Raw genomic sequence first — 23,942 nt, forward strand, 5'->3', positions numbered from 1 at the left:
ACACAATCGCTCTTGCACGTTGAGAGGATGTGAAACTTCTACACTTTGTTCTTGCTCAGAAACTCTTTAGAAAAACCAAGGATGATCACACACTTGTTTTTCTTTCTCACAAAGTTCATTTTCTAATAAACTCAAGAAACATGATAGAAAACTCTCACATAAGAAAAAAGACTTTTTACAACTCTCCAAATTCTTTTTTATCAAAAACTGATTTTCAATAACCAAAAAATTAAATAAGATTAAATGACATGCATTATTAAGTTCTTAATTAGCACCATTAACCTAATCAACAAAAAACGGTTTTTTCCATTAAAAATGAAATAAATTTATTCTTTAAAAGGAAGAATAAAAGTCACATTAAAACCATTTAAATGAGAGACAACTATTCGGAAATTAATTAATGTTTTTAAAACATATATCTCAACAATCCCCCACTTATATTTTTCAAAACATTGAGAAAGAACATACAGAGATGTGCATAAGCAAAGGTGTCTCGCGACTTGAACCTTTACATAGTGTTAATAGGCTCTCTTAAAATCTGACCATAGAGTGAACACAAGTCTTGAACTCTAGTAGATAAAAAGATCGCTTAACACACACGACTATATTAGTATAAAGTCTAAAGCCAGCACATTAGCGCCCTGTGCTTGTATCCCAATTTAATGAATGATCTAGAGAACTGCCCATATTCTCATAGAAAGCGGCCACACTTTCACATTCACATAGATGAGTTTATCAAGAGTACTCCTGAAAGTACTCCACTCTAAATAGAGATATAAACATCATTAAGAGTTTAAAAAATTAAAAAATTAAAACTTAAACTCAACCTCTACTCACTTCAGGATATCATGCCATGGGATGAATTCTTCAAAAGCATGATTCTCGCATCTCCATATTATCTATGACTTGGTGTTCCATTTGAACCTATATTTTGGGATCTCACTCCATAGGTAAGGGTTACCATTTTGAACCTATTTTTGAGATCTTGAGTTATAGGTTGGTAACAACATCGTAAATAATTCAATCTCAATGATGCTATCATCTATGACTTCGTCTAGTCCCTTTGAACCTATTTCTAGGTTGGGTATCCATCACAAATGACTCAATCTCAATGGGCATCAACCTCATCCCTAAGATGTATTCACATCTTCTTATCAATCCTTTCGTCAAAGGACTAACGAAAACTATTTTCAGACATTATATAATCCATTTTCAAAATATCAACTCTTATAGTTGTTGTTGCATGCATTCTCAATTTTTGCAATAGCCGCGGTACTATCACATTGGATTTATATGTCTGTTCCTCTATCTATTAGAGGATCGAATCGCTTCATCCCTCAAAGGATTCAACTGAAAGTATCTCCAATCAGCTTCGCAATATCTTTAAAGGATTGCGGTAACCATTTAGATAGTGTATTTCTAGGCGTAAGATGTGTTTGAAACACCTCAAAACCTTCTCAATATTTTACCAATTTTCCATATTAGGATTGGTAAATCTGATAAATTAACCCCCCACTGTGGAAGCAATAAATTACACCCCCACTACAAAAAATACTTATATATATATAATCAATCACGTAGCAAAGAAGCATACTGAGCTACCATACTCATGTCTAGTGCAATCACACACAATCTCAAAATCATTAGCACTAAACCAAATGAGTGAAAAATTGTTTACAGTCAAGATTATATATATTTTTGTCTCTTTTAAAAATTTTATTTTCATTGAAATGAAAATTGATCCAAAGAAAGAAAATATTTGTTTCAAATATAACACCATCTTCACTCAAGTCTTTCATGTCAAATAGCAAACTAAGCATGTTCTCAGTTTCATTTTCATCATATAAGTTAGAATAAAAAATCAACAAATCACTTATGCATACAAAACAAAGAGTATTGTGCATTTCACTTTCATCAATTCTAAAATCATTCGAATGAATCAAGTAAACATTTTTTTTTATAAATTGTTTTAAAGTTGTTTTTCAGAATATAAATGATAACTTATCTAACTTATATGATTTCCTTTATTGTAGAAACTATATACTTTTCCATGCTTGGTTTACACATATTCTCGTCCTTAACTTACACAAAAGTATATATTTCTACTTACGAATGTAACAAATCATACATTCTAGAAACAACATCAGCAAAACAAGCATGTAAGTTATTTAGCGACATGAATGCAAGAGTCAACAATTTTCTGTTTGCTTGTCTAAAAATCATAAGGTCATAAAAACTTTTTGCCAAAGATTTAATAGTTTGAAGAACAAAGTTACTCTCTGTAAGAAGTTATTTTCCAGAAACAAAATATTCATGACTAAAATTTAGTCTCACTATATATGCTTTTCTAGGTTCATTTTTAGTGAATTACCTGTCACCTTCATTTTTCTAGTTCCTCTAATTTAGATCAAAGTTGTTAAAACATAGGGTATGGAACTCCCACTATTTTTTGACTTAAACAAGAATTTCAAAACAATATCCAAAGATCCCAAAAATTGTGAAAAACTAATAAACCAATGATCTAAACCCAAAACGTTTTCCACAATATAGAGAAAAATTCAAACAATTTTCTTGAAAGCAACATTGCCTAATATTCACTACTCAAAGAACATTTTTGATATCAAGACAAGTTACTCGAAGCATCTTTATAAAATTCTCAAATACTTTATTTCATCCAATACCATTGCAAGTTGCGTAAGATTTGAAAATATACATGCTTTTATGAGTTAGGTAAGATTATTACATACATGTTACTCAAAAATTCACCAAGTTCATAAGAAGATATAACATGCTCATATTCATCACTAACTCATTGATTTCTTAAAAAGCATGACAAAATCTCATATTTCAAATGTTCAAAATTCAATTTATGTTATGATAAAATTGTAATATTCTATTCAAACATTTTATCCATCACTTATCATTTGTAGCAGTGCAATGACCAAATTCAACAAATTTCTTATCTCACTCTTGTTTATAACAAGATATGAACATCTTGTTATTAACAAGTTGAACATCTTGGAAACTAGATATATCCTTAACAAGATTTTTCTACCCAAAGTAAACTTTTAGGCTATACCAATACCGAAAGTCCTAGTGATGTGAGTATATCTCAACGCCACTTTCTTTCAAAACGATTAGGTTCAACTTTTGAACCATAACCTATCAAAACAAATATGGTGTAAAACACCAATATATATCAACCTCTCACCGTATCCATAGTCCACATTAACTAAGCTTGAAAAGGGTTGTTAATAACATTCGATATCCTTGCAATGCCATGCAAGAATAGCAAATAATCTCATAATAAATATTATGTTCATTTCTTGGTGAGAGTTGATATTCACATTTGTTTTGACTAGGTTTATAATTATTTCGGTTTTGGGTTCGTATAAAATTCCATCTCATAAGTTCAAAACTTATATGAGTCACATGTTTATTGTCATACACAATAATTCTCAATATCTTGTTTTCCTAAAATTTATTGTAACATTGAACAATCAACTTATTCAATTTAGAATGTCATTATTTGATCACTAAAATAACTACAAATAGTTCATCAAACATACCTCAATTGCTTTTAAAGCTCAATTGGTTGTAAACCATTGTCCATTCTTTGCACACCAACAAAGAAATCAGCAACCCCATTGCTCCACACATCGATTAATCTCCCGCAATTTTTATTTCATTGGAAAATAAAAACTTGCTCAAGTAAGTGAATGTTCACCTGTCACAATCATTTACATGTGAGCATTTGAAACTAAGCATAAGCTAGTTATGCACTTATGCAGTTACTTAAAAATCAATTAGCATATAGTACTTCAAGTTTCTCTTAAATTTCAATCAAAGATCCAAAATTCTATAGTTATAACATCATATATTTATAACTCTCTATCAAGCATTTTATCAAACATATGTGGTGCACTAGTTTGATTGCTAACTATAATCTTCCTTTTTCATTACCAAAACAAGATTATGAAGTACTAGAATCAGAACATGATTTTGAAAGTAATTTCTTACATCTCTTATCTCTAATCTCAAGTATCATGTCTCCTATTTTGGACATATATATACAACAATTTCGAAATCACCACATCTCTCAAACTAAAAATCCAAACAGGAAATTTCAAAATGGGTTTTGAAGATAAGTTCATGATTTACAAGTTTCATCTTACACATAAACCCAAAATATCAATACAAAGATCAGATAAACGAAATTAATCAGGATTAAATTTCTACCCGTCAGAAATTTTCAGCAACGTTATGCAGTTTTGTAAAATACTCTAAAAATACTTTTCGGACTCCAAAAATTCTGAAATTTTACAAGTATGATCCCAATGATTTCTAGTATACTCGTTCAAAATTTCAAGACCCGATTCATTTTCGTTAAAGACATGCACATAAAACTCTACATGTTAAAAACACCCATTTATCATCAACAATATTTTTATATGTCAAAAATTCACAAAAACATATTTAACCATGTTATTCCTAGTCTATCAAGATCATACATAAATTTACTTTAGGTATTAAGTAAACTAATTCCAAGCATCTGCTAAATTGCTAAAGAAGAATTATACCGTTTATATATTTTAATAAAACAAATTAAACAATGATACTTATCGCGTTTCAGCAATCGTTTATTTTGATATCCGTGGCGGAATAGATCGTCTTAAAATTGTTGGAACAATTGCCGAATTATGCCTGCACAAAAAAATAAAACCAAACACGAAACAAATTGTTATGGCTGAGTCGCGGACTAGGTCGCTTTCTTTAAGACGTTTCGCGGCTCTGCCCAAGATTGTGCAAGCAGTTTTTCAATTACGCGTCGTCCCCAGGATAAAACAACTGAGATCAATCTTTTACACAATCGCTCTTGCACGTTGAGAGGATGTGAAACTTCTACACTTCGTTCTTGCTCAGAGACTCTTTAGAAAAACCAAGGATGATCACGCACTTGTTTTTCTTTCTCACAAAGTTCATTTTCTAATAAACTCAAGAAACATGATAGAAAACTCTCACATAAGAAAAAAGACTTTTTACAACTCTCCAAATTCTTTTTTATCAAAAACTGATTTTCAATAACCAAAAAATTAAATAAAATTAAATGACATGCATTATTAAGTTCTTAATTAGCACCATTAACCTATTCAACAAAAAGTTGCCATTAAAAATGAAATAAATTTATTCTTTAAAAGAAAGAATAAAAGTCACATTAAAACCATTTAAATGAGAGATAACTATTCGGAAATTAATTAATGTTTTTAAAACATATATCTCAGCAGTTCTTATAACGCCGAACCAACAGGCGTTTGACCCTAGTCAGCTTAGTTGACGTGCCGCTCTGTTCGGCATGGAGAAGAGTCGATACATTCAACAGAAACTCGGCCTTTCCTCCATTTTCATTTCTTCACAAAAATGTCCACTTCTCTCCCTAAAATGTTTCTTCAAGATCTTGAGTTGTAGAAATTTTTTCTTAAATTCCTTCGGTGGGTTTGTGCTTCATTGGATTTGTGATCGATTGAAGGTGGTTTGGTGCGATTCCATCCACGAAATCATCCGAGGTACGAAATTTAAGTTTTAGGTTAAAGTTTTATGATTTTTGATTTTTGATGCGATTTTATTCAAATTGATGATTGATATTTGGTATTTAGATAATGTAGATGATATGTGTATGATTTAAATTGATTATTTGTGATGATTTTCTTTTTTGGGGGCTTTAATTTGATTATGTGTGATGAAAAAAAAATGTTTTCTTTTTTGTGATGAAAATGAATTAATTTGTATGATTAGTTTGTAGATAAAATTTGTAAGTAAATTTATAAAATTATTTGATTAGTTGTATGATTAAGATGAATGATAATGATTTACATGATAATATGTATGATTAAAATGAATGATAATGATGATTTAGTTTGTATGGATGAAAATGAATGATAATGATAATTTTTTTCATCTTTGTTATTGATTGTAGTACGAGTAGGGATGAATTGCTAGACCGGTTGGATATAGTTTCGTCAAAGAATTGTGATAGACATGTAAGTCAAGATGTTATGAAAGAGTCTCGCAATGTGAGCTTTAGAGGTAGTTTGAAAGATGTTGAAAAGTATTATCAAATTGTTGTGCAAGATAATCCGGTAGCAAAACAATTTTGTGATAATTGCGGCTTTTCCTCTGTTTTTGAGTTTAATTTTGCCAATGGGGATAGAGCCTTAGTTGAAGCCATAGCTGAGAGATGGTGAAAAGTACCAGGAGCTTTCATTTTCAGGAGTTTGAAATTGGCCTCCTTCCTTTAGATTGGTACATGTTAACGGGAATTCCCACCGGTGACCCTAATAAACAACCAGTAGTTATGCCGCAGTTGGGTAGTGATCTAACATATCCTGCTTTGGATGATTTGTATTTTTCGGATATCAAAAATTATGGTCCATGAGACTCTAAGACTAATACATTTTCCTCAATTGTCTTGAAAAACTACATTGAAAGTAGAAAAGACCAGAATAATATTGAATGTGCAGTGACATTGACACAAGCATTCTTTATGTGGTGTTTTGGTCATTTTCTTCTAACGCATTCTACTGGAAAAGTAGATAAACGTTGGGGTTTTTTATTGGCTGACTTAGATAGAGTTGGTGAGTATGATTGGGGTCTAGCTTCGTTAGGTAATACCTATAAATATCTCGACGATTGGTCAACCAGGGGTACGAATTTAGTTGGCATGGTTGTGGTACTTGAGTATTGATATTATTACTACTTCCGCAACATGCAACCCTTTCTTTGTCAGTCACCTAAAGGACATCATGATGTTTTCCCAAAGATTAGTCTCTTCAAGAAGACTAGGATTGCATCAAGGAAGAGAGGACATCGAGAAGGCCAAAAGGATACTATGAAACACTTAGTCAAAAGCGCAAGAATACAGATTGACACTAGAACAAGGGAATCGTGTATTTGGCAACCATGGAGAGAGAGTCGGTATGCTGTGGGAGACCAATATGAGTATGCACTAGATGTATCCAAAAAGAGAGTTATGTTTCTTCACTTTGAAAATTGCACAAGAGTTAGTTGTTACTTGGATCAATATAACACTTGATGGACGAAAAAGAGTGTTGGAGCTTATGTCACTGATTCATACAATGCACAGAACGTCGATGAGATAGCAGTGGGTAGCTCATCTATTCAGAACGTCAAAGGGCATCCAGCGCCGAACCAAACGGCATTTGGCATACCAGCCGCGAGATCAAAAGTGATCGTTGAATCTCAACGTCAGGAAAGGCAACGCTGTACCATTCAACGCTTTGACGCTGAACCAAACGGCGCTAGGAAATCTCATCCATCAGATCGAGATGAACATTGCATTTTCAACGACTCAGATTAAATAGCCGTTTAAAACCACAACAGCTATTTTTTCAAGTTTCCCTATAAATAGAGGACAACTTCTCCTTCATCCCTCACACCAAGATCAATTGATTATCTTCTTCATTGATTTTCTTCCTCATCTTCACATATTTTTGTTCATACAAAATTATGACACACTTTACTACAATAGAAGAAGAGACACTAATTTATGGTTGGGTCATAGCAAGCAACGATCCAATTCATGGAAAAGATAAAAAAAGGTGCAATATTTTGGAGTAAGATTATTGAAGAGTATAATAAAAGAAAAGGTCCCAATGGTGTAGAAAGAGATAAAAAGGCATTGCAAACAAAGTGCAACACAATAAGAACCGAAGTGAGGAAATATATTTCATTTGTTAGGCCCTACTTCCGAAACAAACCTACGGGGATGACCGAGGCGGATTATGTAAGTACCTCAATTTTTTTTAATGTTTTCTTTCTTCCATTTTGATCTCTTTCTTTATTTCTCTAAATTTTTCCTTTTATTTTTTCCCCAGTATCATCGTGGAAAACAGAATTATGAAGCATCGACTGGAAAATTTTGGAGGTACGAATCGGTTTTCCAGATCCTGAAGACTTATCAACCCGATTACAACCCGGCGGTGAATAATGATGATGGAGTCGGTACTTCCACTCAACCTACTCAACAGACTCAAGCTACTCAAGAAAATGAAGATGATAATATGGATGAAGATTTGCAAAATATGGCAAGGTTTGGTAGCACTTCGTCTACTAATGTTTCTGAAACCTCGGACATATCAAAGAGAAGACGCTATTTCGAACAAACCGATGATGTTAGAAGTGAAGGTAGAGATCAAGCAAAGAAAATGGCTCCTGAGGCTAAAGCATCGCAGAAATTAGATGAAAAAAATGGATAAACTCATCGAACTTCTTGAAAACGCACAAGCACAAAGAGAGGCCAAGTATGAAAAGAGGAAGAGTATCTGAAGAAGAACATGGAAAGCACTTCAACCTTGGCACAAACGCAGCAAATAGAATCGGATATGAATATCCTACGACAACCCTTGGATGAATTACAAGAACGGGAGAAACCCGTCTACAAAATATGGAAGAACGAGATTTTAGCCCGTTATGGATTGGACCCTATCCCCTAAACTAAGGTGATAATTTAAGTTATTTAGAAGTAGGATTTCGATTTCAATGTACTTTTTAATGTTTTAAGTTATTTAGAAGTAGGATTTCAATATCAATGTAGTTTTTAATGTTTTAAGTTATTTAGAAGTAGGATTTCAATTTCAATGTAGTTTTTTATGTTTTAAGTTATTTAGAAGTAGGATTTCAATTTCAATGTACTTTTTAATTTCTTCAAAAAACATTGAAACTTTGTTTTGCAATGTAATGGAAGATTACAAATTCTCAAACGGCTACATTTACTTTGATAAATTTCCAAATTTTGAAACAAACTACGATTGAAACAAATTGCCAAACATGTAGAAATGGAATTTTGGAAAAAATAGCCGTTGGTTAAAAAAAAGGTCAAGCGCTGACGGTGCAGCGTCCAACCTAGCCTATCAATTCGGCGTTGATTCTCTGGAATATTCGCATAACGCCGAATCGTCCAGCGTTTGTATCACTTTTTGAGCGCCGCACTATTCATCGTTTCAATCTCGCTGATAGTTGGTCTGCGAGCAAATGCTAGGAGAGAGAAGTAGCCAGAAAGAGTGTTAACTTTTTCCCCACACTTTTTCCATGATTTGCAACATTTTTTGCCCAATCTAGCAGTTCAGTCTAGCCCATAAAAGTAAGCCTAATTACCCGGTCTGCAACTGTACTTTTTGATGTTGTAATCATAATGAAGAGAGTTCAAAAAGCAATCATCATTATCCTATCTATCAAATCTAATTCTAATCATTACCGGATTACCGATCTGAAAGAGTAAGCCCCTACACATAATTACTTGTGTTGTTCAAGGACATCTTTGTTTTTTTCCTATATTTTACTTCTAGGAGAATTGAGGGGGTAAAGAACCAAAAAAGCTCAACTTGGTTCATTCATGGCTCGATAGTTAGTGCCATGGAGTAGAATAGTTATATATTGCCGATACTGCAGATGGTTGGATTTGTCAATAGTTTTGATCTTAGGCTCTTAGGTCCTGTCAGGCAACTAAAACTAGTAGCTGGTTCAAAATTACATGTTGTTCTAGTTGTGGTTTAAGCACAATATTGGACTTCATATATACATCCAAACCTCGGGTTAAGGGTATGCGGCGCCCATGCTTCAATCGGCTGTAAATGTGTGTGCACTTTTAAGTGAATTTGACCCATCCTCACTTTTGAAATGAGCCTAATCTTTCATTCTCGCGCATGAGCCTAACTGTGGTTTTAAAATGCAACTAAATCAGCCTTGCTGGGTAAAGTGCTCGTGAAATCAGATTTAGCTTGTTTGAAAGTGAATCCCACTTTGAAGTGTGCATTTATGTTTCTCAAAAAAAAAAGTATCTCAAACTGTGTCATTATTCATATTGTTAATATTTTCCAAGCAGAAATCTCGATTTACATGAAAACATTATCAACACCAATTTTGATTTGTTTTTGTTTTTTTTTTTGTAAGTGTCGGTCTCAATTGGCTTATAAACTGGTAAGCACCAAATACTTTATCAATCATAAAATAAAGAAAAAAAAATCGGTTCATTACATTTAGTTGAAGCTGTGGTCATCCTTTTTCTTTCCAGATCAGTTTGCCTCATTTAATAGACAAGACGCCAAAACTCAACAACTTAACAATCAGAGAAGAGAACCAAAACAGAGCTCACTCTTTCAAAAATTTAAGTACAAAAACACTAGGAATGAAAAACATTGCCCCAAACTCGATAGCCAACAATGAGCAATGACAAATTCAAGATCAGCATATAGACACTGCTTGTTTTCTAACTAGATAGCCTTTAACTACTGCTGCAGCTTCAATAGTCCTGTTAATGTTCTTAATGCTTTTCTTGCCAGCAAACAATCAAATTAGAATTAAGCCCCATTATCTTGTACTGGAACAAAAAGTTTGTACAAAATATTAGTTGCAGCAGAGAAATTTAATGCGCATATTAGTCAACTTAGAAACTAAAATAAAAACTTAACCCCCTACAGTCATTGCCATTGGCCTTTGCTACCTAAATTTTCTTTTCACACTTCACACATTGTGTTTGAATTCTTGTAGTTGATGAAAACATAGAAGCAATGTCCCATTGTGTTTTGTTTCAAAATTTAAAACTAGACAAATGACAAACATTCATTTTAGCTAGTAGTCAAGTCAACTAGTCAAGTGATGAAGCCTCTATTTCTCCAACCAAAAAAAACCATTTTTCAACCAGAAATGATAAACAACCACGGAAAAAACCGTGGAAGAAAACCGCGAGACACATAATTTCACCAAAGCCAGGACCCCTGCTGTCCTCTGCGGGGCCCACCAGGACCCACATAAAAAATTATAAGAGAAAAAGTGATTCGGTTTTTGCATGGTTCAAGATCTCGGTCTGTCAAGAATCACTCTTTTTCGACATCTAAAAAGCTGTTTCAACCGATACATAAGCTCCTTCCTCGTTCCATATGCTTCAATCAGTGGTCCTGTCCTCCGAATTCGAATTCAACACCATAAGTTATCCAAATCCAAGAATCATGGATTTTGAGAAGAAATGATTAATGCTTCATTTGACTAAATAGAAACCCTGATTATAGTACTGAATTGTACCACTAATCCGCTCCTAACGAAAGCATAAACTCTCTTTTCAAAATTCAAACCAAAGTACTTTAAAAAAGTCTAAGAATTCCTCGTTTTCCACCAATTAAGCTAATCAAGGTCACTTAATATAAGTAGTTTTTATGGGGTTTTGGTTGTAGTTAATAATCATTATCTCTAAAGCTCCTTTCTCAAGGAATGATGACGATTGTTAACACAAAACACAACCTAATTTATTTATTTTTCGAGTAATGAGAAAACTTTGAAATTATAGTCTTTGTTTTTTATCTTGTAGATTGACAGAGGAGCATATGCTTTAGGTGGAATTTGTAGTACATTGCATGAATGAAAGAATGATAAGAGACGTACCACTTAATAAAGGGTTTTAGTAGTAGTAGTAGGGATTATAGGAAGCACATCTTTTAATTGGTGAAGTACTTTTTAAAGATATTGTTTTCGTTTAAAGGTAAGAGAAAAGGGGGACTGTTTGCAGATTTTGATGTTATTATTTTGCTTTGATTTCAAAATGTAGCTCATTTTTATGATTTCCACAAAAGAAAACATGCTATGATCTTTTTCGAAATTAACTACTACTTTGAAAAGTTTTAGCACTAAATAAACTCTATGGAAGACATCTTTTGTTTGGAACTTTCATCGGTTGCTTCACAAAGTGAAATTGCGAGTTCAGCTTTTGCCAAATTTTTTTGTGCACTCTCTCTAGTATTCGATGGGTGTTTACATCAACTGATGAACATGACATCTTAATCTTGATTTTCACTTACTATTTGCAGTTATGTTAGACTGACGTGAGATGATATTCTTATCACGAGAGGCAGCGTGACAAATTGATAAAATGTGCACAGAATTGATCAGATTTGTTTTCAAAGTGATTCAAAAGAAGAAAAACAGGCCAACTACATCCATTTTCTGAATAATCTGCATTTATCCTGACCGAGTTTCTCTTCAAAAGTGATTAAGGTGCATATAAAGGCATGCACAAGCGTGAACTGAAACAGACATGCATCTTATTCCTATTACGACTTGTTTTTTTCTTCACATTAATTTACTCATCTATTTTGGATACATAGCTTCAACCACCCCTTCCCCTACCGTAGAATAATGGGGACATGGAATAAGAAAGTGCTTTACAAGGAAATATATGACCTTAAACTGCACTAACTTTCTGTTGTGTGTGTGAGCGGAATTTTGTCAATCCGCCATCTGATATTAGGGAGATTTTACCCAAATTCCTGATTATGATGGTCAAGGTCAATTAGAGGTGTAAATTTGGTTGTGCCAGCACGAGCACAGCCCAGCACAGCACACTAAAATCTGATCCCAGACAATCCAACAAATGATTTGCCCAACACGGCCCAGCAAGTTAGTTTCGTGGGCTGTGCTGGGTTTGACTAATCGGCGCAGTAGCACACCACTGCGCGACACGTATAAGCACGTGGCCCAGCACAGCACGTTAAGAAAGCACGACATAGCATGCACAAGTACACCATATAACAAGACATAATATATCACATTTTGTGTATATTTCACAAAAGAGTCACTATTCTCGCTAGTTTTTGACATTTTATGTTGACTTATTTTTATAACGGACACATATAATACCTAAATATTTGGAAAATATATTTAAATATTGTTGTTATAATGTCGTTACCTATATTTGAGTAGAACATTAATTTACATGGCAATGATCCAATTTTATATATTTGATGAGTTATTTCTTTTTATTGAATAAACTTGTTAATTTTACTTGAAACAATTCCAAATGATATGTTATCTATTTAAATTCTTGTGATAATGTCCGACTTAATATCTACATTAAGTGATTTCAAATTGTTTATAACACGTGTGCCAGCACGGCACTGCATGTTTATTCGTATGTTGTGCCCGTAGGCTGTGCTGTGCGTAGCTTTTAACTAGTAAAGTATACAACACGACACGTTTAAATCATTGGCACAACACAACACCGCACATGGCACGTAAAATACTTCATTTTGTATGCCGGGCTGTGCCGGACCGGCACGCTTTACACCTTTAAGGTCAACCCTGGGGAGGCATATTTCAAAATTTGGATATCCAAGGATTCCAAATTAAAGTGGTTCTTTTCTAAACTATCCACTATTATAGTTAGTGTGACTTGACAACTGATATGACTCTCTGGTCAGACTCGCGGGGAGCCAACAATTCAACTCGACTAGGTGTCTTTCCTTTTTATAGCGCTATAGACTAGTTTTGCCTATGCATCTAGGGTGGTCTTTTTATGATCTTTGTACTGTTGTGAGGACCCATTGCCATAGTTACATTTCAAAGACACCGACTGTTCATAGGCCAGATGATTGCATCAAAACCAAAAGTGCCTTGTTAGACACATCGAAGTTTTTGTACTTCGTTTTGTCCCCAAGGGGATCGCACGGTCTCAACATCGTGTGCTTAGCTTTGGGTCTGGGAAAGGCAGACGTGGGCCCCGTCCTTGTCTCACACGGTGTACCTTTTTTTTTTTTTTTCTTAATAATCAAATGGTTACAAGTTCAGCCATCACAACACCATTTCCAGGATTTTGTCACAGGTTGTACCTGTTACTAATTGAATCTGTAACGGTTACCGTACTAAATACGCCGTTATTAATAATTGTGATAGAGTTTGTAACGGTTTTATCTGTAACACAATCCAGATACAGTCACATAAAAGAAACGTAACAATAATCAATTGTCACAATTGACCTAATTTTATGATAGCGACACGTGTTTTAATTATCACATATAAACCAATGATTTTAACTGTTACACCATAACTACAACAATTCACCAAGAGACACTGTCATTTTCTTGTTACGACTAAAGTAACGGATATAAGTGTTACTGTTAATTTGCAACTATTACTTAGGAGACACGTGTTTATTTTACTAACAATTTGTGTTACGGTTTTTCCCATGAAAATTCTTTAATTACAATTGAAAAAAAAGTACAGCCCAGGTCATGATTATAGACCTGGGATTCCAGTTTACGAGCCTATAATACTGGCCCTCATCCTGGACTCGTATTTCCAGTGTACAAGCCTATAATACAATTAAACTTGAAACCCAATTGCAGGCCATTCTTTTTGGAATTGTAATTCATACATTCACAAACTGCATAAAGGAAGTCAATACATTCAATGTAGAAGCTCATAGAAAGTAATTTATCCAAAAACAATTCAATCTTATTCATTAGTCTCAGACAAGAGTTATAATTGCAAAATAACTCAAATATTTTTCAGCACTAAATTAAGTGCTCAATCTGAAATTCTTTTGCAAACCTAACTTAGAAAGTTCAAAATTATTCATAAAATATAGAATTTTACCCGCCAAACTTCACCATTTATGTCTTTGATCGCTAACTTAAATTCAATCGGATCTAGACAAAACAGACCTGTAGAACCAAGAAACAAAAATGCGTAGTCAGTTCAAGTCCCAACAATACCAAAAAATACCTGCAAGGACAACATATGCTGCCTCTACAAATCAACACAAACCATGATCAGACCTAAACTTCCCTAACAAAGGTTGTATTTTAGGATGACAACTAAAAAATAGTGAATAAACACTTTACCTGTATATCACAATTGAACACAAACTCAAAAGCGTTAGGACTTCAATCCGCAGAACAAAGTTAAAAGTATGTCAATAGATTTCTAAAGCTGTGAAAAAATAGATAAAGGGACCATGTAACACGAAATTCAGACTAGTGAAGAGATTTTAGGGTAAATGAGTATCAATGCTTACCACAGAGGGTCGGATTCCTCCTACTGCAGTATAGAGGAAGTTCTCCAAAAGTTATTCATTCATTTTATCCATTAGGTTTAAAATTACACAAAAAAAAAGGATGAAATTTTGATTTCGATGATGATGAACTTGGCCATACTTCATAAATGATATCAAGTAAAGCATGCATGTGTTGTGTCTCTGGTTCACATATGACAAAGAACGTCGTTCCTGCAAAGCAAATCAACATCAGTACAATGACTTTGTTCAGTTCTTAATACACAGTAGAACAAAATAAGTTACTAAAGTATACTTCATATTCCCTCCTTAACATAAGGTCAAGTCAATAATTAACAAAGCAGTATGAAGATAAGGTCAAGTCAGTACATTAGCGCAAAGTCTAAGCACATGTTTCAGGTAATTTAACAGATTAAACCTATATCTAGGTCATGTAAACAACAATTGGCTCATCAGTACCGGGTATACAATCACGTAACAAGCGTGAAAACATAAATATATAAAACAGGGAAAGAAGAGGACTATAAGGGAATTACTTTTGTGGAATGTTGTTGGTATGAAAATACTAATATCACAAGGGGGATATGAATTTTTCTCCTCACAGTAAGAATAAGATACCTGATAGCCAGTTCCCCTTGATGTGCAACCATTGTCGCCAGCTGTGTAAATATCTCACTTAGTTCGTTAATAGTGGATTCCACATTCTGAAGAGCAACTGTATGGCTTTAAGAGTAGTTGTCCTGCCTCAGAACAACCTGCTGCAACATAGAAACTTCCATCTGCAGGGTTGTTGTACCAAGCATGGCTTCCATAAAAGTAAACCACAAGGTTGGAGAATGCCTGAAAAGCAAGGGGCGTGGACAAAACAAATTATGAGACATGATCAACAACAAAGCAAATTTTGAGAATATTAAAGTACTCACTCTTAACGCAGCTTTATGTAGAGATGATGAGCGCATATAGGCTTTCATGATCCTGAATATCATTGTAGTTACTAATCCAAGGATGACCTGCCAAGAGAAATATAATTAGGATCACAAAGAAAGAAATTCAGCAGTCTTTTTTAACAAGATGAGAATATTAACTTAATGCCACAGCAGCCATCACTCGTTTACGTGGGTCTTTATTCAATAGACGCTTGAAAAAATGCTTGGCTTCAGAAGATAAAGAAGGCCAAGGAGGTTCATCGAAACTTGAGTCCGCCCTAAAGGCGCGAAAAAACCCAGACTCTGGGCGAGCCCAGAACGGACGACTTCCAAAAGTATATATGATATCACACCAATATAAGATCTATGTAGAACCTCGGGTGCAACATAGTATGCACTTACAACGATTTCATTGAGCCTTTCATGTGCATCGTGTCAGATAAATTAAAAGTTAGAAATAATAGATCTCCAGGGTGCTTAACACAAGTTGTTCTTACAGAACGAAATCATGTAGAATCCATTCATAGACAACAACAACAACAAAAGCTGGGAACCTAGATTCAGTAAGATGGGAACCAATTTCAGGTATCAAAACAAACATGGTTGACACCTGAAGTTGTTTATGTGAAATAACTGCTAAACCAGCAAGTAATATGTGGCACTTAGGTGTGATGAAATTACAAATTGGAGAACTAAGAAAGAAAAATAAAGGTACAAAGGCAACTAGCATATTGATATTCAAGCAATTAAATCTACTACCCATTGCAGAGCTAATGATATTAGAGTCAGAAAAGAATAATCGCCATTATAGTGCAAATGTGTGTTTTTCCTAATAGAGTATAAATTGAAATGTCAAAAATGCATGTAAAAGGAATTAAACTAATTATTCATGTTGACGTACAAAGTTAGGTAATCAGGGGCAGGACACCTGGAGTTAGAAAAGTATAACAGACATTTATAGTGCCAACGTGTGATTCTTCCTAAACAAAGTATGAATTGAAATTAGTGCAATAAATGTTATGGAGACTGTCAAAATGACCAAACTACCGTTATTGGAAAAAAGTACAATAAATATCACACAGACGGTGAAAATGACCATACTACCCTTACTGGAAATTAGTGAAATAAATATTATGGAGACTGTGAAAATGACCAGACTACCCTTATTAAAAATAAGTAAAGTAAATATTACAGACTGTGAAAATGACTATTTTACCTTACTGGAAATAAGTACAATAAATATTATGGAGACTGTCAAAATGACCAGACTATCCTTATCGGAAATAAGTAAAGTGAATATTACATATAGTGAAAATGACCATACAACCCTTACTAGAAATAAGTGCAATAAATATTATGGAGACTGTGAAAATGACATACTACCCTTACTAGAAATAAGTGCAATAAATATCACACTGACAGTGAAAATGACCATATTACCCTTACTAGGAATTAGTGCAATAAATATCATGGAGACAGTTAAAATGACCATACTACCCTTAACAGAAATAAGTAACGTAAATATTACAAATTGTGAAAATGACAATATTACCCTTAATAAAAATAAGTCAATACATATCAAAGAGACAATAAAAATGACCAAACTACCCTTATAAAAATGAGTAAAGTAAATATTACAGTCTGCTAAAATGGCCATTTTATCCTTAGGGGAAATAAGTGCGATAAATGTTATGGTGACTGTCAAAATGACCAAACTACCCTTATTGGAAATAAGTGCAATAAATATCACACAGACAGTGAAAATGACCATACTACCCTTACTGGAAATTAGTGAAATAAATATTATGGAGACTGTGAAAATGACCAGACTACCCTTATTAAAAATAGGTAAAGTAAATATTACATACTGTGAAAATGACTATTTTACCCTTATTAGAAATAAGTTCAATAAATATTATGGAGACTGTCAAAATGACCATACTATCCTTATCAGAAATAAGTAAAGTGAATATTACAGATAGTGAAAATGAACATACTACCCTTACTGGAAATAAGTTCAATAAATATTATGGAGACTGACAAAATGACCAGACTATCCTTATCAGAAATAAGTAAAGTCAATATTACAAATAGTGAAAATGACCATACTACCCTTACTAGAAATAAGTGCAATAAATATTATAGTCATTTTCATAGTCTGAAATATTAAATTTACTTATTTTTAATAAGGGTATTCTGGTCATTTTCACAGTATTGCACTAATTTTCATTAAGGGTAATATGGTCATTTTCACAGTCTGTAATATTTACTTTACTTATTTTTAATAAGGGTAGTCTGGTCATTTTCACAGTTTCCATAATATTTATTGCACTAATTTTCATTAAGGGTAATATGGTCATTTTCATAGTTTGTAATATTTAGTTTACTTATTTCCGATAAGGGCAGTTTGGTCAATTTATAGTCTCCATGACGTTTATTGCATTTATTTCTACTAAGGGTAATATGGTCATTTTCACAGTCTAAAAATATTAACTTTACTTATTTTTAATTAGGGTAGTCTGGTCATTTTCACACTCTTAATAATATTTATTGCACTAATTTCCAGTAAGGGTAATATGATCATTTTCACAGTCTCCATAATATTTATTGCATATGTTTCGAATAAGGGTAAAGTGGTAATTTTCATAGTCTGTAATATTTACTTTACTTATTTTTGATAAGGGTAGTTTGGTAATTTTCATAGTCTCCATGATATTTATTGCATTTATTTCCAGTAAGGGTAATATGGTCATTTTCACAATCTGTAATATTTACTTTACTTATTTCTGATAAGGGTAGTCTGGACATTTTCACAGTCTCCATAATATTTATTGCATATGTTTCGAATAAGGGTAAAATAGTCATTTACATAGTCTGTAATATTTACTTTACTTATTTTTTATAAGGGTAGTTTGGTAATTTTCATAGTCTCCATGATATTTATTGCATTTATTTCCAATAAGGGTAATATGGTCATTTTCACAGTCTGTAATATTTACTTTACTTATTTCTGATAAGGGTAGTCTGGTCATTTTCATAGTCTCCAGAATATTTATTACACTTATTTCCAGTAAGGGTAAAATAGTCATTTTCATAATATGTAATATTTACTTTACTTATTTCTGATAAGGGTAGTTTGGTCATTTTCATAGTCTCCGTGATATTTATTGCACTTATTTCTAGTAAGGGTAATATAGTCATTTTCATAGTCTCCATGATATTTATTGCACTTATTTCTAGTAAGGGTAATATGGTCATTTTCATAGTAAGGGTAATATAGTCGTTTCCAAAATGTGTAATATTTCCTTTACTTATTTCCAATAAGGGTAGTCTGGTCATTTTCACAGTCTCCATAATATTTATTGCACTTATTTCCAATAAGGGTAAAATGGTCATTTTCACAGTCTGTAATATTTTCTTTACTTATTCCTTACAAGGGTTGTATGGTTATTTTCACAGTCTGTAATATTTACTTTACTTATTTCCGATAAGGGTAGTCTGGTCATTTTCACAGTTTCCATAATATTTATTGCACTAATTTCCATTAAGGGTAATATGGTTATTTTCACATTCTGTAATACTTACTTCACTTATTTTTGATAAGAGTAGTCTGGTAATTTTCACAATCTGCATAATATTTTGTTACACTTTTTTCCATTAAGGGTAATATGGTAAAATAGTAAGGGTAAAATAGTCAGTTCACAGTTTGTAATATTTACTTTACTGATTTCCGATAAGGGTAGTCTGGTCATTTTCACAATCTTCGGAATTTTTATTACACTTATTCCGATAAGGGTAGTCTGGTAATTTTCACCGTCTTCGGAAGAAGCATATATGTCAAAGTCAAATTTCTATAAAGTCATGACTTGTTGACTTGGTCTTGATCCTGTTTTCTAATATTAAGAAAATTAAAAAAAAAAAATTGTATTTTGATTTATAAAAATCAAATATAATTGTTAGTTTGTATAAATGTGGGAAAATTAGTGACAAGTAAAATTCAAAGTGTTATAGTTTTGGGGTTGTTTTAGATGTGGTGAAATATTTGGGTGGAATCATCACTTGAATTATAATTGTGATTGCCTGTAAAATTGTCAACAAATATTATTGTGACTAATAAAAGAATTTAATATTCCTAATTATTATCACGAATACAAAATTTAATAACAGTTATAACTGTTGAAGGACTTATCACAGGTGTATCTGTGACTGAAAAATAAACTGTGACAGGTTGCACTGTTACAAAATCCTGGTTTTGGTGTAGTGCATCAAACAGTTAGTAGACACTAAACTGGAGGCTGAACCATAAAAGGAGATAATACAAGACAATAAGAGTACTCTAGTACAACAATAACGAAAAAGAAATAAAGGAAAGTGCAGATAAGCGTCGAGACAAGAGATGTTGCATCCAGATATAGAAGTATACATCCTCACTTGGTCCAGTTCTAACGAAGAAATCCTCGATTCCGCCAACTTTTCATCAGCTTCACTACGACCTTGATTACAGTAAACCACTATTGGAGCCCCTTTCAAGACATGGGTATGTTGACGTTTAATTCTCATAAATGAGCCACGCGTGACATACAAAGGTGCATCAGTCTTCCAAAGAACAAGATGACTAACAAAGGAGAACCAAGGCCAGTTCCCTCCAAACAGAAGACTGCCAGAAAACTGATTGGAAAAAAAGAACATAGTGAAAATTCCTCGAAACCCTGCCGAAAAGAAAACCCAAACTGCTGAAACTTCCATCAAAAACACTTGTGATCAAACACAGGCTTCAACTTACTACTATCCCAAACATATGTACTGACAGCCCAAGCCCCCGTAGGTGATAACTGGCTTAAAGGTATGGCAGCAGGATAAGTCCAACATAAGAGTAAACTGAATACCGGCAATTCATCCCAAGAATTCAAAGAAATAAGATGATTCAGGGAATAAGCTCTGAACATAAGACTCATTTCATATTCCATAAAAGACAGTGAATTTAGTCCATTCCAGACACGAGAGAACCAATAGAAATCTAATTCAATCCGTCGAGAGGCAACCACTCTGATGGATAAGATATAATAAAACGTTTTACAGGTGTAGTGAGGATAAAGATTATCCATCTGCTTTTGACTTGAGCCACCCCAGTTCTCATCATACTTCTCAATTAGCTTATGAACTTCACAAGAATGTATGGAGAGTCTAAATTTCAGAGCAATTACTGGCAAGAGAAGATTATCATCCATCATGTTAGAAATACTCAAATAACATCCAGAGTACGAAGTCCACATAACAAGCTCACCATCCAAGGTATTAGTACAATTACATTATAAGCTCTAGATGTCAGGGTATAAAAGCACATCCATTCTCGAGAAAACAAATAAGCATCAAGTTTTATCTGTCTATAGGTAGCAGTTTTCCCGACTGCGAGATGCTGATAATCTCAATGTCCTTCTTTAAACACACAACCATCCTTAAGGTTACTCCCTAGACATCTACATCTCAAGTAGTTCAAGAACCAGGATATGTTACCATCAGTGCTAAGACAAATACTCAGAGTATATCCTAGACAATAACACCCCAAATCAATTTCACCCATCAAGGTAATCATACGGATGATAACATACTTCTTATGAAGTGAAAAACTTAAACCCTTTCACTCAGACGAGAACAAATAAAAATCAAGTCTAATCTGTCTGCAAGTCTTGATATCAATTAAGCAAAGAATACCGTAAAGGGGTATGCAGTACCTGTGGCTTTCCGAGGTTCTTACTGTATTTGAAGAAGATAACAGTATGGAGTTTTGCAAGCAAGTCCTGAAGTTGCCTTGAATGAACCAACTCTTGATGTGACCTAACCTTTGACATTGTTCCGATCGACCATTTCCTTGGCCAAAGCATTTACCCTTGTCAGATCTGAGATTAACTTGACCAGCAACTAGGTCATCTGATACTTTTAAACTGTTAACCGACCTCCCCGGAAGATTCAATGTTAGTGTAACAACTTCCCTTGGATTTTTACTTCTTTTTCTCATAAAACAAGACAGGCCCAATAAATCCCACATATAAAATAAACACCAATAGACTATATAGTTAACTACAAGCCCATTGTTCACATTTAGACCAGGAGAAGGACTTAAGTCAAAAGGAGAGACTTGATCTAAAATTAGGTTTCCTGAATCCTCAACTTCATCTGCGGGTAAACTGTTATAACCCGCCGCACTTATTATAATACCAGTACAGTTGCTTTGGCCGGAAACATTAAACTTGCAGTTACCTGAAATTCCAGTCTCAGTGGTTTTTCTATTGTTGAACAATGTAGTTCTTTCCTTTTCGCCGGAGATTTTAAAGTTAATCGAGTCCGTCTTCAGAGTGACATGGTTGGAGCCTTTGACGACTCGTTCTGCTTGATCGTTAAGAGAAATTATTCCAAGAAGTTGATTAACAAAGGGTTTCCGAGCATTAAGATTTGATTCCAGTTGATTCAGCATCTGACAAAGAAGTTCCTCATCTGCCGAAGGAATGGGATTCACGTTTTTTAAAGGAAAATCATCATACTTGTGGGACATAACTTCGAACTTCATCATTACCAGAAGAAGAAACCAGTTGAGAACGAGCTTACCAAAACCAAAGAACAAAAAGCTTAAAAAATCTTCGAGAAAAAAACAACTGGAACTGATGTATATTGTAGAAAATAAACAACGAAATCTCAGGACACAAAACAAACATTTATAAAAAACAGATCCAAAATCCGTCTAGCAATCTTAGAGAATAGAAGAAAATGGGAGAAAGAAAAGATTTGAAAACGATCTACTAACGAAACTAAAAGATCTGAGCTATCACCAAGAAAATGAAAGAAACTGGTAGAGAAACAGTTAAAATTTAAGCAATTTCAGGGAAGAAGAGAGCGGTTTAGTAGTAATAAGATGGTTTTAGATGAAAAAATAATGGTATTTGACTAGTCAAAGAGATTTTGAGAGAAAAATTCTTTAGGGTGGGTGAAAGTTGTACGACTTTATCTCTCTCCTCGGTTGGGTTCTTCGAACAAGGAAACGGATGTTCATTAAGGTGGAGGAGGTCACACGGTGTACCTTCAGTGCTTCTTTTCGGTCATTAATCATTCTCGAAACCAAAAAATGACCCATTTCCTTGCCTGCATTTAGAAAATTTATAACAAGAGGCCAGCTGATTGTATCAAAACCAAAAAACACTTATCCCCACCACATACCTACTTTCTGAGGCTTTATTGTCATTGCTAGACTCAGACCACTACTTAGCCTAGTATGGATTACTACTGCACTTGAAGGTTTTGATGATTACAAGTAGTAGGGTAATGATTATTAGTCAAAAGTAAATACATGATTACTCTAATAACTACCCATCCCTTTGCATACTTACCCTGCTGCAACTGTACGGTTTTGATGATGTAATCAAAATGAAGAGAACTAAGTTCAGATGGCTCATCATCATTCTACCTATCAAATCTAATTCGAATCATTACTGATTTGAAAGTTTAAGCCCCTACACGAAATTACTTGTACTGTTCAGGGATTTTTTCGGTTTAAGTACAAAGTTAGACTGCCCCTTCGCCGCTTCATATTTTCTCGAGGATACTGGGTGCCCATGCTGGCCATTGAGGACTGGTCTTTCAACATGCCAGTTAAATTTAATCATGTTGTATTAGCAAACCATTAGAAATTTCAAATTATTGTCCTTTCAAACACTGTCCAAACTACATATTTAATCGGAAAAGCAAATCCTATCTGAATAACACCGTTACCAGATTTCAGATTTCAGACTGTATATTTATTTTTATTTTTCTGATTCGTAGTGTAGGTACACAAAATAGGTTCGCCACGTGGTCGCACAGGAAGACACGAAATGGGACTGAAGAATCTCATTTAAAGATCTCGGTCAATGACTTGTCAAATCAAATGTCAGAATTACCTCGTCACTAACTAATAACACAAAGCACGAAGCATCCTAAAAATGAAGTACCTCGTATAAGGAATCTAAACTGCGAAGAATCAGTTTGAGTACCCGGCAAGACACCAGCCACGAAATAAAGATGGACGAAGTAAGGTTACTTGGCTAGAAAGATAACTTGCGAAGTAAGAAAATTATGGAGCAAGAAAAGAGACAGCTGTGCAACAAACACCCAAAGTTGTCAGCGAAAGAAAA

The sequence above is a fragment of the Papaver somniferum genome, chromosome 10 (assembly GCF_003573695.1).
Source record: "Papaver somniferum cultivar HN1 chromosome 10, ASM357369v1, whole genome shotgun sequence".
In the NCBI taxonomy this organism is placed as follows: domain Eukaryota; kingdom Viridiplantae; phylum Streptophyta; class Magnoliopsida; order Ranunculales; family Papaveraceae; genus Papaver; species Papaver somniferum.